The 14,640-nt window shown below is 41.5% G+C and overlaps 1 protein-coding gene across 1 annotated transcript in view; it reads right to left on the bottom strand.

The window, feature by feature from the left end:
- Positions 1-14,640, bottom strand: part of LOC119653569 (probable phospholipid-transporting ATPase IA) — a 174,690-nt gene that overhangs the window by 152,918 nt on the left and 7,132 nt on the right. The gene's annotated exons all lie outside the window — the stretch shown is intronic.

The following is a 14,640-nucleotide window of genomic DNA, read 5'->3' as shown; positions in this document are numbered from 1 at the left end:
GGCTGATCCTGACCAATGTGCGAGGCCAGATAAAAGTAGCAGGATTACACTCAAGACCATTCGACATCAACAACGGCCTACGACAAGGCGATACCCTATCATGTGTCCTCTTTAACCTGGCCCTCGAGAAAGTGATCCGTGATGCTGAGGTAAATGCGTTAATAATTTCTCCTATCTAGGATCGAAAATCACAACCGATAACAGCCACGACGATGAAATCCGCGCACGGTTGTTGGCAGCCAACAGAGCCTATTTCAGCTCACAAAAACTGTTTCGCTCCAAACGTCTCACCATAGGGTCAAAGCTCTTACTGTACAAGACAATGCTTTTGCCAGTCCTCATGTATTCCTTGGAGACTTGGGTTGTAAGGAAGAAGAATTGCGAACTCTTGGCCGCGTTCGAGAGAAGAATCCTCCGAAGAATTTTTGGCCCCCTACATGAGGATAGACGATTCCGTAGTCTACATAATGACGAAATCTATGAGCGATACAATGACCGTCAGGTTGTGGATAAAATCCGGCTCAATAGGTTACGGTGGGTGGGCCACTTAATCCGTATGGATGAGGATAATCCAGCCCGGAAACTCTATAAGGGCAATATCTATGGTAGAAAAAGAAGACGAGGCAGACAGTGCCTGAGATGAAGCGATGGCGTAGGGCAAGACGCCAGACAGCTTTTAGGGATATCGAATTGGTGGACCTCGGCGCAAAACCGGGATGTCTGGAGTTCTTTATTAAGGCAGGCGTAGACCGGATACCGATTGTTGCACCGTTGATGATGATGCTGAATAGTATATTGCCAACTTTTAGAAATTGACTGAAAAACCCTGAAATTCATCCTAGGACTGCACCAGCATAGAGGACAATATTTTGTATAGAGGTATCAAATTGCATGGAAATCTGGCCATTAACATCAAAGTTATGGCAGTTGAAATTGAACAATTTATTTAAGCATAATAAACAGCAGATTATTTGCCTTCAATAAAGCACTTTAATCATTTCATATAACATTGAGTACATAAATTGTAAACTGCAATTAATTTGGCGTTCGATATAATACCAATACTACATTCTCAATAAAGCTACGGATTTAACCGTTATTTCAATCCCTTTATATGGGTGTGTTGTAATAGAAGGGTGTGCCGATCTTTTAAAAGCTTCCGACCTGAAAACCAAATCACTTGGCCATTTCGTCATTTACGGCACTCGGTCTTTATCTTTATAGCGAGTCAAATAGGCGAATTGTTATAGTTTCCCTGTCTGTAATCAGTTCCTCAATATGACAGCGTACAATAGTTCACAATGGTATCGTTTAATGTCCTTTAGATTCTACAAATAAAGTTAATTGATTGCGGTTGATACGGATCCTTAATGGACAAGTCGATAGACGGCCATAACCGTAAGGCCACAAGTATGGAGCTAAGTTGATTAAAATTTCAGCAGAAGCGTTTTAGTGGATCGATATTTGATGTTGATGCTGTGAACACGTATGCCTATTTAATGTCTAACGTTTTAACTGGATTTCCAGATGGCATTTTCACGTAATTCTCGCAGCCACATTGAGATGTGATTTAATATGAAGAACTAAGTAGCTTTGAATAATACCTAATATACTTTCAAAACTGCCTATTTAGATTATTCACGTGAAAGAATCGAGCTAGTTTGTTATTTAGTTAATTATTTGCTTTATAAACCTGCACACTCTATTCATATCAAACTACAATCTAGCGAAATCTAGTACAAGCTCACACTCAACATTTCTCCAAAGATAATAGACCCCTGACCTTGCATGAAGCGCAATCATTTATTTCACGCTCTCCAAGCACTAACGAGTTGGAATTTTCATCTCTATTTGTATGCTGAATGTCACGAGTCTACAGAAAAATTAGAACGGTTAAATGCTCCCCTCAAAATGTCAGAACTGTTCCATCATACAGAACTGAAAAAAGGATAGCGAAATAGGTTGAAAGGATAATGGTATTGTTTCCCATCCATGCAGCCAAGTGACGACCTAGCCCATAAACATTTCAAACATTGTCAACTTAATTGCCTATCAATATTGACATGGTTTACTAAATGACTGCAACATAGTCATAACATTGCGCGATATCAATGATTCGATATTATAGCCCATGTGAAAAAGGAGACTTAATGAAATCGTTAAACATAAAATGCAAGTTTAAGTACTTGGAGAACTACTTCCGCCACAATTGGTGGTGTGACATCCATCAATCAAATTAACCATAAACAAAGAAACAACAATATATTATAGTTCGCTTGTAACTTTTTGGTGTTCGTGCGTATAAATTAAATGCAATCAAAACTATTTACCGCATCTTTATAAATTGGATATATGGTTGCCATTTACCCCTTGATGGAGTAGAACGCAGCAACCACACCCATCCGGCGTGGTTTCATAAATTAGAGAAAGTATCTAACAAACATAAAAATATTGATTAAAATATTTTAGGGATATCAAATTGGCAGACCTCGGGGCAAAATGGCGATGTCTGCAGTTCCTTGTTAAGGCAAGTCTAGACCGGATACCGGTTGTTGCGCCGTTGATGATGATGATCTAAATTGACCGGAATAGAAGTACCTCTGACTAGAGGCAATATATTGTATGAGAGAATTCAGTCTAATAGTGAAATACTCCTAAGACAGAACATGGCAGGAATTGAATGAGTGTGAGGAAACCCAGTTTACGGGAAACCGGAAGCTGGGCGCTTCAGGTATGAAGGGTTTTGTGTATTTCTTTTATAAAGCCATTTGAATGTGCATTTGTCCTATTAAAACCTAACAATATGGGAGAATATCCACTTTCGCTTGATATTGACATGCAAAATCTTGAATTTGCACAGAAACGGAAACTTCGACCTATTATAACTTTGATAGTAATAGTGCGATTTCCACCAAACTTGGCAGGATTATGCTCTATACCATACCCTACATCGCTGCTGTTTTGTGTTGTTAGGATGAACTCAAAGGGGGTTTGCAGCCAATTACCAAAAATTATTATAATATACTATTATTAATATTAACTTGAACAAATATCGGTATGGAGGGTATTTCGGAGCCTAGGCACCATATAGTGGCAGCCTCTCGATTTTTTTCAGATTTTTGTGTTGGGTAGTTTCTGAGAATGGGCCCCTTAAAGAAATGGTCACTTTCGACCTCCCGCACTCTCCACCTTTCCAACAAATGTCAAAACTAGGCCCGGCCTCGGAAAGTACCAACCAAGACCTTTAATTTGATACACACATGATTATATTTGGCGAAAAAAAATTACACCCCCCTTTTGCATGTATGGAGACGTAGAAGGACATAACTCACTATGTGCGTGGGCGTTCACAGTTTCCACCTTTCCATTAAATTTGGTGTGAATCGCTATAATCGTCTCCGAGAAAAATGCGTGCGACATACAGACAGACGGACAGACAATAAACCGAGTTTAATAAGGTTTTGTTTTACACAAAACTTTAAGAAGGATACAATAAGAGAAGAGAGGAAATTATTTTTTTGCTCATTAACCAGTAACACTTCCGATATCGGCAAAAGTCCTCAAAGTATTATCCAGGTAAGAAGTCTTGTTGCTCCTTCCCCTTTCTAAGTTCCTGTAATTTAATATTAACACCCTTCCGATTTGTATATGTATGTGTGTTGGGTGGGAAAGAAGCGCAGCCTCTGAGAACTCAAACCACAGTGGCCCAACGTACTCGCACCCCATCCCAGATTCACTTGTGCAACCACAATATATCATCACCAAAAATCTTATGTCTGATGCGTTCATATGCGTGACAACATAAACAAGCTAGAAAAATCAAATAAAATTCGTTATATTCAAAATGTATGTAGACAAGATTTGATTACCTTTTTAACACACCAATTTAAAGACTAAAAACATTAAAATATACATAACTATTAGTTGAATAAAAATAACAATAGAAAACTTTAGACAGATTTTTCATCGAAGTATCTGCCGTTACATTAAATGACTTTTTCACCATTCTGGTCATATGTGCAATCAATTTCTTTGTTCCCCTTGTCCCATTCTTCCAGCGTTCTCGTGAAACCCTGAACGGGGGCATCTACCACGAACGTTCCGATCGAATTCTTTTCACAAAAACTATGTGAGATTGAGATTAGGGCTCTACGGTAGCCTTACCATATTTTTTAAAAGCCCTCCTTCGTTCCTACAAAAAAACTTTTTAAAATCTTTTTCGTTTCACTCTCAACGGGTAAGGAAGTATTGCATCGTTTCCTCTTGTGGTTTTCACAGAATTTTTCGAATAGCAATGCGACTAAGCAAGTCAAGGGGTCAAGCAGTGCAGAATAGGCCGACGCGGAACATAGCTCCCTGAAGTCAATCGATCTCTCTCTGAGGATGAACTGTCTTCCCTCTAGGGCGATGTGTGGATTTTCAGGGGCCAAGCCTTTCATCTACGAAGTCCGTTATTTAGTGGTGATAGCCACACCCTGTACGAGGTGACCCCACTATTAACAAAATGCTACGGTTCTAGACTGGGGAACTGCGAACCGTGCCCATTGAATAGTTTGCAGTCGGGGGTAACTGACTGTATTCGAACGGAGCCTCACTGATACGTGTTCGCCTCAGTGAGTAAGTGAGTAGTTAGACCTTACCGTACTACGGCGGACTATGGCACGGTGGACCTCCTAGCCCCCATACTCGTGGGAATCAAATGAGTGCCAGCAATGAAGAAAAAATAAACGAAAACCAATAAAGCGGGGCCCTGTATCGCACACAAACTGGTTAATCAGACGGAGGCACATCTCCGAAATACTGAGAGCCAGGTGATTACACCAAAAAAAGGAGAAGTTGAGACGTCAAGCAGTGGATCCAAGGTTAACACAAACCAAAAAACGCCACTGCTCAAAAAGCAGGAACCAGCAAAAGCACGTCTGAGATAAATATATCAAGTTTCAGGAAGGAGACAGGTCTCAGTGACGCAGGTGCTAAATGGTACTTGCGCTCTCTCAAGGAAGGCCTGAAACCAGAAGAGGTCCATAAGAAGGCTCAGGATAGACCTAAGCCGTCCAAGAAAGCGGGGAGCAGTAGAGATTAGCCTGCATGAACGGAATACTCCCAAAAAATCCAAACCTGAATCCAAGGGGAGAGAAAACCCGGGCAGGTCAAGGGTGAAGGCAGGACTGCTAGTGCAGTCAAGGGCATTCGACTGGCTATACTGCCAAAATTGTTTCCCGAGCAAATACTCACTCGTGAGGAGAAGGAAACCGTTGAGGACCTTGTCGTCAAGCAGATGTGCAACGGGACACGGTTTCGACCAGGTTTTATACTGGTAGACTACGCGACGGAAGACACTGCAGAGTGGATTAGAACCATAGTTCCCGAATTGCCAGGCTGGGAAGGGGCAGATCTGTCAACATATGTTGGGGACGATATACCAGAGGCACTGATGGTGACAGTTTTTCTCCCAAAAGCCGTGACAATAGAAACGGAAGTTCCTATGGGTCTCCTAATCGCTCAGAATGAAGATCTCCATACGCGACTATGAAGAGTTTTCAGATGCAAGGTGGAGGGAAAGGGTAAACTCCTTACGACCGGGGTAGATGACTGATCCCTGGTGGAAATTAAACGTCGGAGTTGCCATATCAAACACCGATTTAGCAACATAGCCGGGCATGTGCACAGAGAAAAGCCGAGGAAAGACACCGGTTGAAAAACATACCGAGGTCCCCGAAAAAGTCTCGAAAGCCTTATAGGCGGAAAGGACTGGATCAACCAGGGAAGTAGACCTGCTGCCCAATGAAGACCAGAAGCTAGACAACCTAGACCTAGGACTCCTAGCACTTAGGGTGGACAGTGACGCACAGGAAAGCGCCACGTCGGAGGAGGTGGGCGATACTCCGACAGGGGAGAAGAGCTCCAAACAATAACGGAGCCAATAGCCAGCACTAAGATAGCCCAGATAAACCTCCACCATGCGAAAGCTGCATCTGCGGTAATTGCAAGGGCAAGTTCCAAGGAGAACATTGGAATAGTGCTGGCTCAGGAGCCCTGAGTGTACCGGGGGCAGATTCGCGATCTGCAAGGAGGAAGCATGCAGGTAATTTGGGACTTCTCTGGTGAAAAACCAAGAGCTTGCATAATTCTTAAGCGTAATTTTAAATACATGTCTTTCAGAGTTCCTGACCGGGGACCTTGTGGCTTTCCAAATCTCATTGGAAGCCGGGAGGAGCACTCGAGAGATAATCGTGGGATCGGAATACTTTCCAGGAGACGAAATCCGGGCTCCACCGGAACAAGTCGCAAAACTGGTGAAGTATTGTGAGAAGAGGGCGCTACCACTTCTCCTTGGCTGCGATGCCAACGCCCACCACGAAGTCTAAGGAAGCAGCGACACCAATCGAAGAGATGAGTACCTTCTTGAATTTATTCTTAGCAATAAGCTAGAAATATATAGCTTAGGGAACACTCCAATATTTGTGACCAGCACTAGACACGAGGTACTAGACATAAATCTAGGAAATACTCTAATGAACGGAATGGTCAGGAATTGCAGGGTGTCGGATGAATCCTCTATGTCTGATCATAGGATAATCAGATTCGACATTGAGGATAACTCCGAAATAAAAAGAACAATAAGGAACCCGAGGAGAACGGATTGAGAATTCTATGCAACGCACTTGAGCAACAACATTGCCCACCTTCAAGGGGGCGGTGACATCAGGAGCGAACTGGAACTAGAAACGGTGGTGGAAAACCTCAACACAGTCGTCATTGACGCTTATAAGGCCAGCTGTCCAGCTAGAACAGTTACGTCATCAAGGGATGCACCATGGTGGAACAGGAACCTGGCCAGAATGAGAATAGATGCACGAAAACTCTTCAACTGGGCAAGATAAACCGGGGATTGGCAGAGGAACAAAAATGCAATGACTGCGTATAGCAACGCGATTAGGGAAGCAAAAGAATTCTGAGATGGGATCACAAATCACAGAAACAACTAGGTTTTACAAGGCTATAGTCAAATAAGGGGCAATATCCTCTGTCTGTTTGAAGAAGGAAGCTGATACCCCAACAACGAATAAAAGGAGTAGAAAGGAGAAATGAAAACCAACAAAAGAGGTCAGAAGGTGGGCAGTAGGAACAGTTAAACCACTGAAATCATCCGGAGTAGACGGCATTTTCCCAGCACTAATCCAGAGAGGCCTAGAAATCACCTTAGAGTCTCTTCTGAGGGTAGCATAGCACTGGGGTACATACCAAGGGCATGGAGACAGGCAAAAGTGGTCTTTATTCCGAAAGCGGGTAAAAAGGATCCTTTTCATCCTAAATCTTTCAGACCAATTTGCTTAACATCGTATGTATCGTACTCAAACCGGTCGAGAAGATAATAGACAACTATATTAGAACCAACGTTCTAAAGCGTAATCCCCTACATCACTGTCAAAACGCTTACCGGGCAGGACGGCAACTGAAACTGCTCTGTATCAGCTGAGAGATATATTACGGCCTTAGAACATTTGATATCGAAGAACATTTGACAACACATTGCACACAGAAATACAAGATGCCCTGAGCCGCAAGGGAGTGGGAAACACCCTGAGCCGCAAGGGAGTGGGAAACACCCTGGCATTCCGGATGGGCAAAATGCTAGAAAGCAGGCAAATATAAGTACCGACAGGTACAAATTTAATTGTCATGAACACTAGTCAAGGTTGTTCACAGGGCGGGGTACTATCGCCGCTTATGTGGAGTATGGTACTGGACGAACTCCTGGACGTGCTAACAAATGCTAGAATACAAATCCAAGGTTATACGGACGACATTGTAATTTGTAGGGACAAATATGAAGATACCCTATGTGATAAAATCCAAACTGGACTAAAGGTTACTAGTGCCTGGCGCAGGAAGGTGGGACTGCGAATCAACCCAGGCAAAACAACCATAGTATCATTCACTAGGAGGCATAAGCTTCATCACCTGAGAGTCATAAGGTTACTTGATATGGAGGTGAAACGAGAAACAGAAGTCAAATATTTGGGAATCACGCTAGACCAAAAATTACTCTGGAAGACACATGTCGGAAACACTTGCCGGAAAGCCACGAGAGCTCTGATGACTTCTAGGTCCATAGCAGGAAAAAATGTGGTTGCAGCCCCAAGATACTACTTTAGGTATATACTCCAATAGAAAGGCCAATAATTACCTATGGAGCGGTAATCTGGGCAGAAAAACCGAACTCAGCACACAAGCCAGGGAATTACAAAAGCTCCAAAGATTGGCTTGCGTGTGTATCAGTAGGACAATGAGGACATGCCCAACGGCATCCCTGGAGGTCCTTCAACAACACATTGCAGTAACAAGGCAAACTCGAAGAGCGTGGCTGCGACATATGGCTTAAACCAGCAACTGATACTTAGTACACTGACGGATCCCTCACAGCAGAGGGAACAGGTGCCGCTGTCATTGATCCAAGGAAAATGTACTTCGAGCCAATTGACAGGTACACTACCATATTTCAGGCGGAAGTATACGCCATAGACAGATGTACCTCCTTTAATCTCCAAAGGAACTACAGGAACTTAGGTTCAACCAGGTGAACTTTAAACTGGTATGGGAATGCCTTGAGAAACTGAATACCCTCGGCTCGTCCAACAAAGTCTGGATACTCTGGGTTCCAGGCCGTTCGTATATGGCTAAAAACCAAAATATTCCTTCATATTTTTTTCAAACTACAAGATATACGTACATATACCCTAAACAAACAAACATTGCCTATTACCGAATACTACTACTACTACTAGATATAAATTGACCCTTCAGATATTTTCGATTTACTATCTGAATTAGGCACTATCCCAAAGCTTCATTAGTATATACATATAAATTAGTATACATCTGTCTCGAGTAATTGATATTGATATATAAATGATTAAACAACTCAAACAAAATGTTTCCCTGCGATCTTCCATTCACATGAGTTCACTTTGTTGTGGAATTGACTAATTGATAAGTTATGACGACGTCATACACGTTTTAGAAAGCATAAAGTTCACATCAAATGAAAAAGTTTCACCTTCCATAACTTTGTTAATAATAGTTGGATTTCCTTCGGAGTTATGTCTTATATTATCCCTTATGCCGATGCCAAATTTTGTACTCCTAGCATGAACTTAAAGGGGGTTTCCGGCTAAATTTCTAAAATATGCTAATATACTATTATTAACTGTATGTGAGCAGACATCAGAACGGGATGGACATACACCGCTGTGTTTTTTCCAGATTTTTCGGTTGGGCAATTAAGTTTCACATTTTGAGCCCTCAACCCCCTAGTTTCACCCGATATAAAACATGGGACCAGTTCTGGAAAGTACTAATTGATACCCCACACGGCCACATTCTGTGAAAAAAGTTTTGCACCCTCCTTCGCATGAATGGGTAGACGCCCCTAAAATTAACGCAAAATGACACCACTTGCTCTATGTAAACGGAACCACAGACCACATGCTTTAACTGTGGCGATCAGTCTAGCCGTTTCCAAATAAATCGGGTGTGACAGACGGACAGACATCGACTCGATTCTAATAAGGTTTTGTTTCACACAAAACCTTAGAAAAACGCGCGGACGACCACGAGGTCGGTGAAGAAGCGATACTCGCCCTAATGAAGCAGGACCCGGCAGACAAAAAAGCGTTTAAAAAAAAACTAAATAAATGATCGATATAAACCCCATATCTCCAATAAATTTTGTTCCGCAGATTTATTCTCATTACTTAAAATGCACACCCTGCATATCCTAGGGTCGGAAATTGGAACCCAACACAAGAGGATCTGCACTGGCCACCTGGTATTCTAAGAAATTAAAATTCCTCACTGTATGTTCTAAAAGAATCTCTTCAAAGCACTCTAAAAGTGCGCGATTCAAAGTTTCCAATTAAGTTTCTATTTAGGAAGCTAGGAAGATGCACTACCAAGAAGAACAGTGGTCTGGCTAGGATTCCGTCTTTGTATTGCAATTTGTTCGCCCGTAATAATCATACAAAAGCATAAAAGCAAAGAGCCATAAAAGAGTTACGCTGGGTTTCCACTATCTGATATTTTTTCTGAGCACAAATTGAAGTCTACAATGAATCCAAATTCAATTTACTTAGATTCAATGGAAAAACGGGCATGGCGGGCGTAGATCGCGCGAACGCTTTTCAAAGAATTGATTTGAGAACGTTCTACCTATCATCGTGTTGAACAATTGTCACTAACAGGAGCGGTGACCAGAAATGCTTACAAAAACATTCTAATTCAAACCATCTAACTCTATCAATAGAAGGACTCTAATTCTTAAGAAAATTACCCAATTCAAACATGATCCTACGCTGTGTCATGAACGGAAATGGTTCGTGTTTTTAATTCATTGTTCATAATTTGTTAGGTAATCAATAACATTAGTAATGAAATCCAAGATTTTTCTTCTTTTTGGCACGCAAAGGATTATTTAGCAGAGGTCAGCATTTCTACACTAAACTGTCTTAAAAATAGGCCTGACGTGAACCCTAGCGAGCATATTATAATGATGCCGGTAATGAAGTAGAATCCGAAATCTCTTGCTCAGTTAGACAAAGCGGTCAAAGTAATATGGAATAATAAAATAAAATTTTGTCAATTCGATTCATGATAAAATTCAAGCACTCATAAAAAATGAAGGAGGCCTCAAAAACCTATGAGAAGTTAGACTAAGAATCATCGTTTGCTATATAATCTATATATATAAAAGAAAGTGGTATTAGTTACACTATTTATAACTCAAGAACGGAGGAACCGATTTGGCTGAAAATTGGTGGGGAGGTAGCTTAGAACCAGAAGACGGACATAGGATACTTTTTAACCCGGTCGACCAAGTTTCCGTCAAGTCACTATAAAACGTAGTATAACAAAAACGCATCTGACATGGAATAACAAAACGCAAATGACAGCTAAAATTGGTTTCCGGAAATGGAGCAGATTCTATACATTTTTTTACTTAACATATATCCTGAAATAATACACTAATAATAAACTTATTTGAGATAATTTTATGCCCACTTTCAATGCAAATATAATAGATTATAAATTTCTACCATCTGGCTGGTTGGCAGCTTTCAATGAATGGTTTGAAGGATGTTGGTAATTTTGAATTGAAAAACGCAACAAGAAATTGATGGAGGAATGGCAACGCTGTAAGATAGGACAACGCCTGTCGGGTCAGCTAGTAAGAAACTTGGGTTCTTGGCAAGAAGAATTGCCAACTCTTGGCCGAGTTTGAGAGAAGAATCCTCTGAAGAATTTTTGGCCCCCTACATGAGGATCGACGATTCCGTAGCCTACATAACGACGAAATCTATGAGCGATACCATGACCGTGAGGTTGTGGATAAAATCCGACTCAATAGGTTACGGTAGGCGGGTCACTTAATCCGTATGGATCCAGCACGGAAAGTCAATAAGGGCAATATCTATGGTAGAAGAAGAAGACGAGGCAGACTCTGCCTGAGATGGAGCGATGGCTTAGGTCAGGTCAGGACGCCAGACAGCTTTTAGGGATATCGAATTGGTGGACCGGATACCGGTTGTTGCGCCATTGATAATGATGACCACTATTGCGAGTGTTTAAAAGAACAGAAGCTCGTTTAGACCTCTTTAGCTTACCAGAAACGAATAGCCGCCCCAAATACGCTAGTTGATGCGCCAAATCGTGTGCGTCAGCTAGTGTAATCTTTTATCAGCTCCTCTTTATGGCGTGGGAATTTAGAACGGTTTAGTCGTATAATTTTCATTATAAATTTCTTACCTATCCGCAGTAATTTTACATTGTCTCCCTTGGCAACAAAAATAACCTCGATTTCTACAGCGATTCTAAAAGCTCTCATTGTAAATAAATAATGTATAGCTTAGCACGTCTTCAAACAAATACCATAAAAATTTATTTTCCCATTACAATAGTGGAAGCAAAAAACATGTTTGGTGCGAAATTGAGTCAATACAGTACAAGTGTTCTCAGAACAGAAACAGAAAGAAAGAGAGGCCTAATTTCAAACTGAATAGATTCCTCTCACATTATAAAACATGATAATAAATAATTTTTTCTACTAGCTTCAACACATACGGTATAATGAGAGTATCTTTACATTTTCAAACAGCATTGACTCATTTTTGCACCATAGTTTGCCTACCTCCCTACCACCGGCTTTGACTGTTTTCCCGTGGAAAAGTTCCTTTCAACCCTGATAATGTTGTACTGAACTGCTCTTCCACTTATCAAGAATCTTGCGAGTGCAAATTCAGGCAATGGAAAAAGTAGATCTAGAACAAGCTATATTATAAGCCGACCAAATCGTCCTTGATTTGACACAGCTAAGCCTTTGTCATCTAAGGCACGCGGCTGCTAAGTAGTGCGAGTAGACTCCACCCCTGACAGCCGCCAGCGAAACAGCGACTGTATTCACCGAAGGGCTGCCAAGAGCAGAGCCCCGACTGGCCAAACTGTCAGCCCGCTCATTTGCCTCTATATTCCTATGCCCGGGAACCCAGAGGAGGGTGACCTTGAGCGTGCCGCCTAGGGATTATCGTCACTGAGCACAAACACTTGACGGCCGCTTGGCTGTCGGTCAGAATGGCTATATTACGCTTGGGGCTCGGATTTCGCTCGTGCCATCAACAGACTACCAATATCGCCAGTAATTCCGCTTGGAATACACTAGCGAAACCTGTGAGACCATACGACTCGGATACACTGTGTATATTCCAGGAAACCCCCGCGTCGACTCCACAAACCATCTTTGATCCATCGGTAAAGAATAGTGAATCATAACTTTGCAACACGCCGACGATCTTCCACTTTGCACTGGTTGGAAAGTCCACAGCAAAGTTTCTCGTGAAATTCAGCTTGCGTGTGGCACAATCCTTGGGGAATGACCAGATTTCCCGAGATACTTCGTCTAAGATGTTACTGTGGGTGTAGAACTTCACTGCCTAGCATCCGGACCCACGTAGTCTGACAGCACTGTACGCTGCAACATATTTAATGTGGAAGTCTAGAAGGAGGAGATGCAGGAGTATACTGAGAGAATCTGCCGGGCAGGACCACAGTAGCACCTGCACACGCGGACCAAAAAAAACGTGGGAGTAAGTTGCTCTCCATTTGGTCCGGCCCAACATCAAGTGAATATGGACTTAGAATCCCTCATATCCCATTACACTTTTTGGAGGTCGTATTTTGAGTCCCGATATCAAATATGGGACCAGCTTTAAAAAGTACTAATTGAGCTCTTTGATACCCCACGCGGCAACATTCTGTGAAAAAAATTTTGCACCCCCTTTCGCATGTATGCGGAGTCCCCTCTTAAACTCAACACAAAGTCGCACGGCTATATGTAAAGGGACAGGCATACATCGAATATTTAGAATGTTTCAAGCAAAACCTTAAAAACCGTTTTCACATAAAGAGAAAACCAAACTAGGACCGCAAAGAACGAAGACCGCAATTTTGCTGATTTGAATTAAGCTACTGATAACATCCGCAAGAGGTTGTCTAATGTCCTGGGAATCGGTACTGAACAGAATATTGACTGCCAGATTCCGAACCAGATTAAGGAGCAACTTAATAGTACAATGCACGCCAACGAAGACTTCCAATTCAGAAGAAAAGACGGCTTTTTATGAGCAACTGAATACAGTCCAGGAGAATCTTACTAAAGGTGACAGGAGAGAAATACAGTGCGCAAAATTTCTTGATAAAACGGTATAACGGCAATATTCAAAATTTTAATTGTGTAACATGATGTTCTGGAGCCTACATTTGATGTAGTAAACGCAACAACAAAACTAGGAACATAAAGATACTTAAATTTTAATATTCGATGACACTTTTTTACATTTTTGTTAGCTGCAGTGCTATTTTAAACACCGTACCGATAAAAGTTCCTCAATTTTTGGTGTTTTTAAGGTTTTGTGTAAACACAAAACCTTAAACCTTGTATAAACACAAAACCTTATTACAATCGGTTTACTGTCCGTCTGTCTATCTGTCTGTCTATCTGTCTGTCTGTCCGTCACACGCATTTTTCTCGGAGACGGTTATAGCGATTGACACCAAATTTGGTAGAAAGGTGGGAACGCTCACACATACAGTGAGTTATATCCATACATGCAAAAGGGTGGTGTAAAATTTTTTTTCATCAAATATAGTCACATGGGGTATCAAATAAAAGGTCTCAGTTAGTACTTTTCGAAGCCGGTCTTAGTTTTGACATTTATTGGAAAGGTGTGGAGTGCGGGGGGTTGAAAGTGATGATTTCTTTAAGGGGGCCATTCTCAGAAACTACACAACCGAAAATTCTAAAAAAAATCAGGAGGCTGCCACTATATAATGCCTGGGCTTCGAAATACCTTCCATACCCATATCTGCTTAAATAAAGTTAATAATAGTAAATTACTATAATTTTTTGTAATTGGCTGGAAACCCCCCCATTCCATCCTAGCACCATGAAATTTTTCAGTGATGTAGGCTATAATGCAGAGCATGATCTTACCACTATTACTAACAAAGTTATAATACGTCAAAGTAGTTGCTACTTTGAAAATTGAAGACTATGTATGTTAATATCACCCGAAAGTGGAGACTCTC

Source organism: Hermetia illucens, chromosome 4 (assembly GCF_905115235.1).
Source record: "Hermetia illucens chromosome 4, iHerIll2.2.curated.20191125, whole genome shotgun sequence".
Lineage (NCBI taxonomy): Eukaryota > Metazoa > Arthropoda > Insecta > Diptera > Stratiomyidae > Hermetia > Hermetia illucens.
This window is presented reverse-complemented; position numbering and strand designations above follow the sequence as displayed.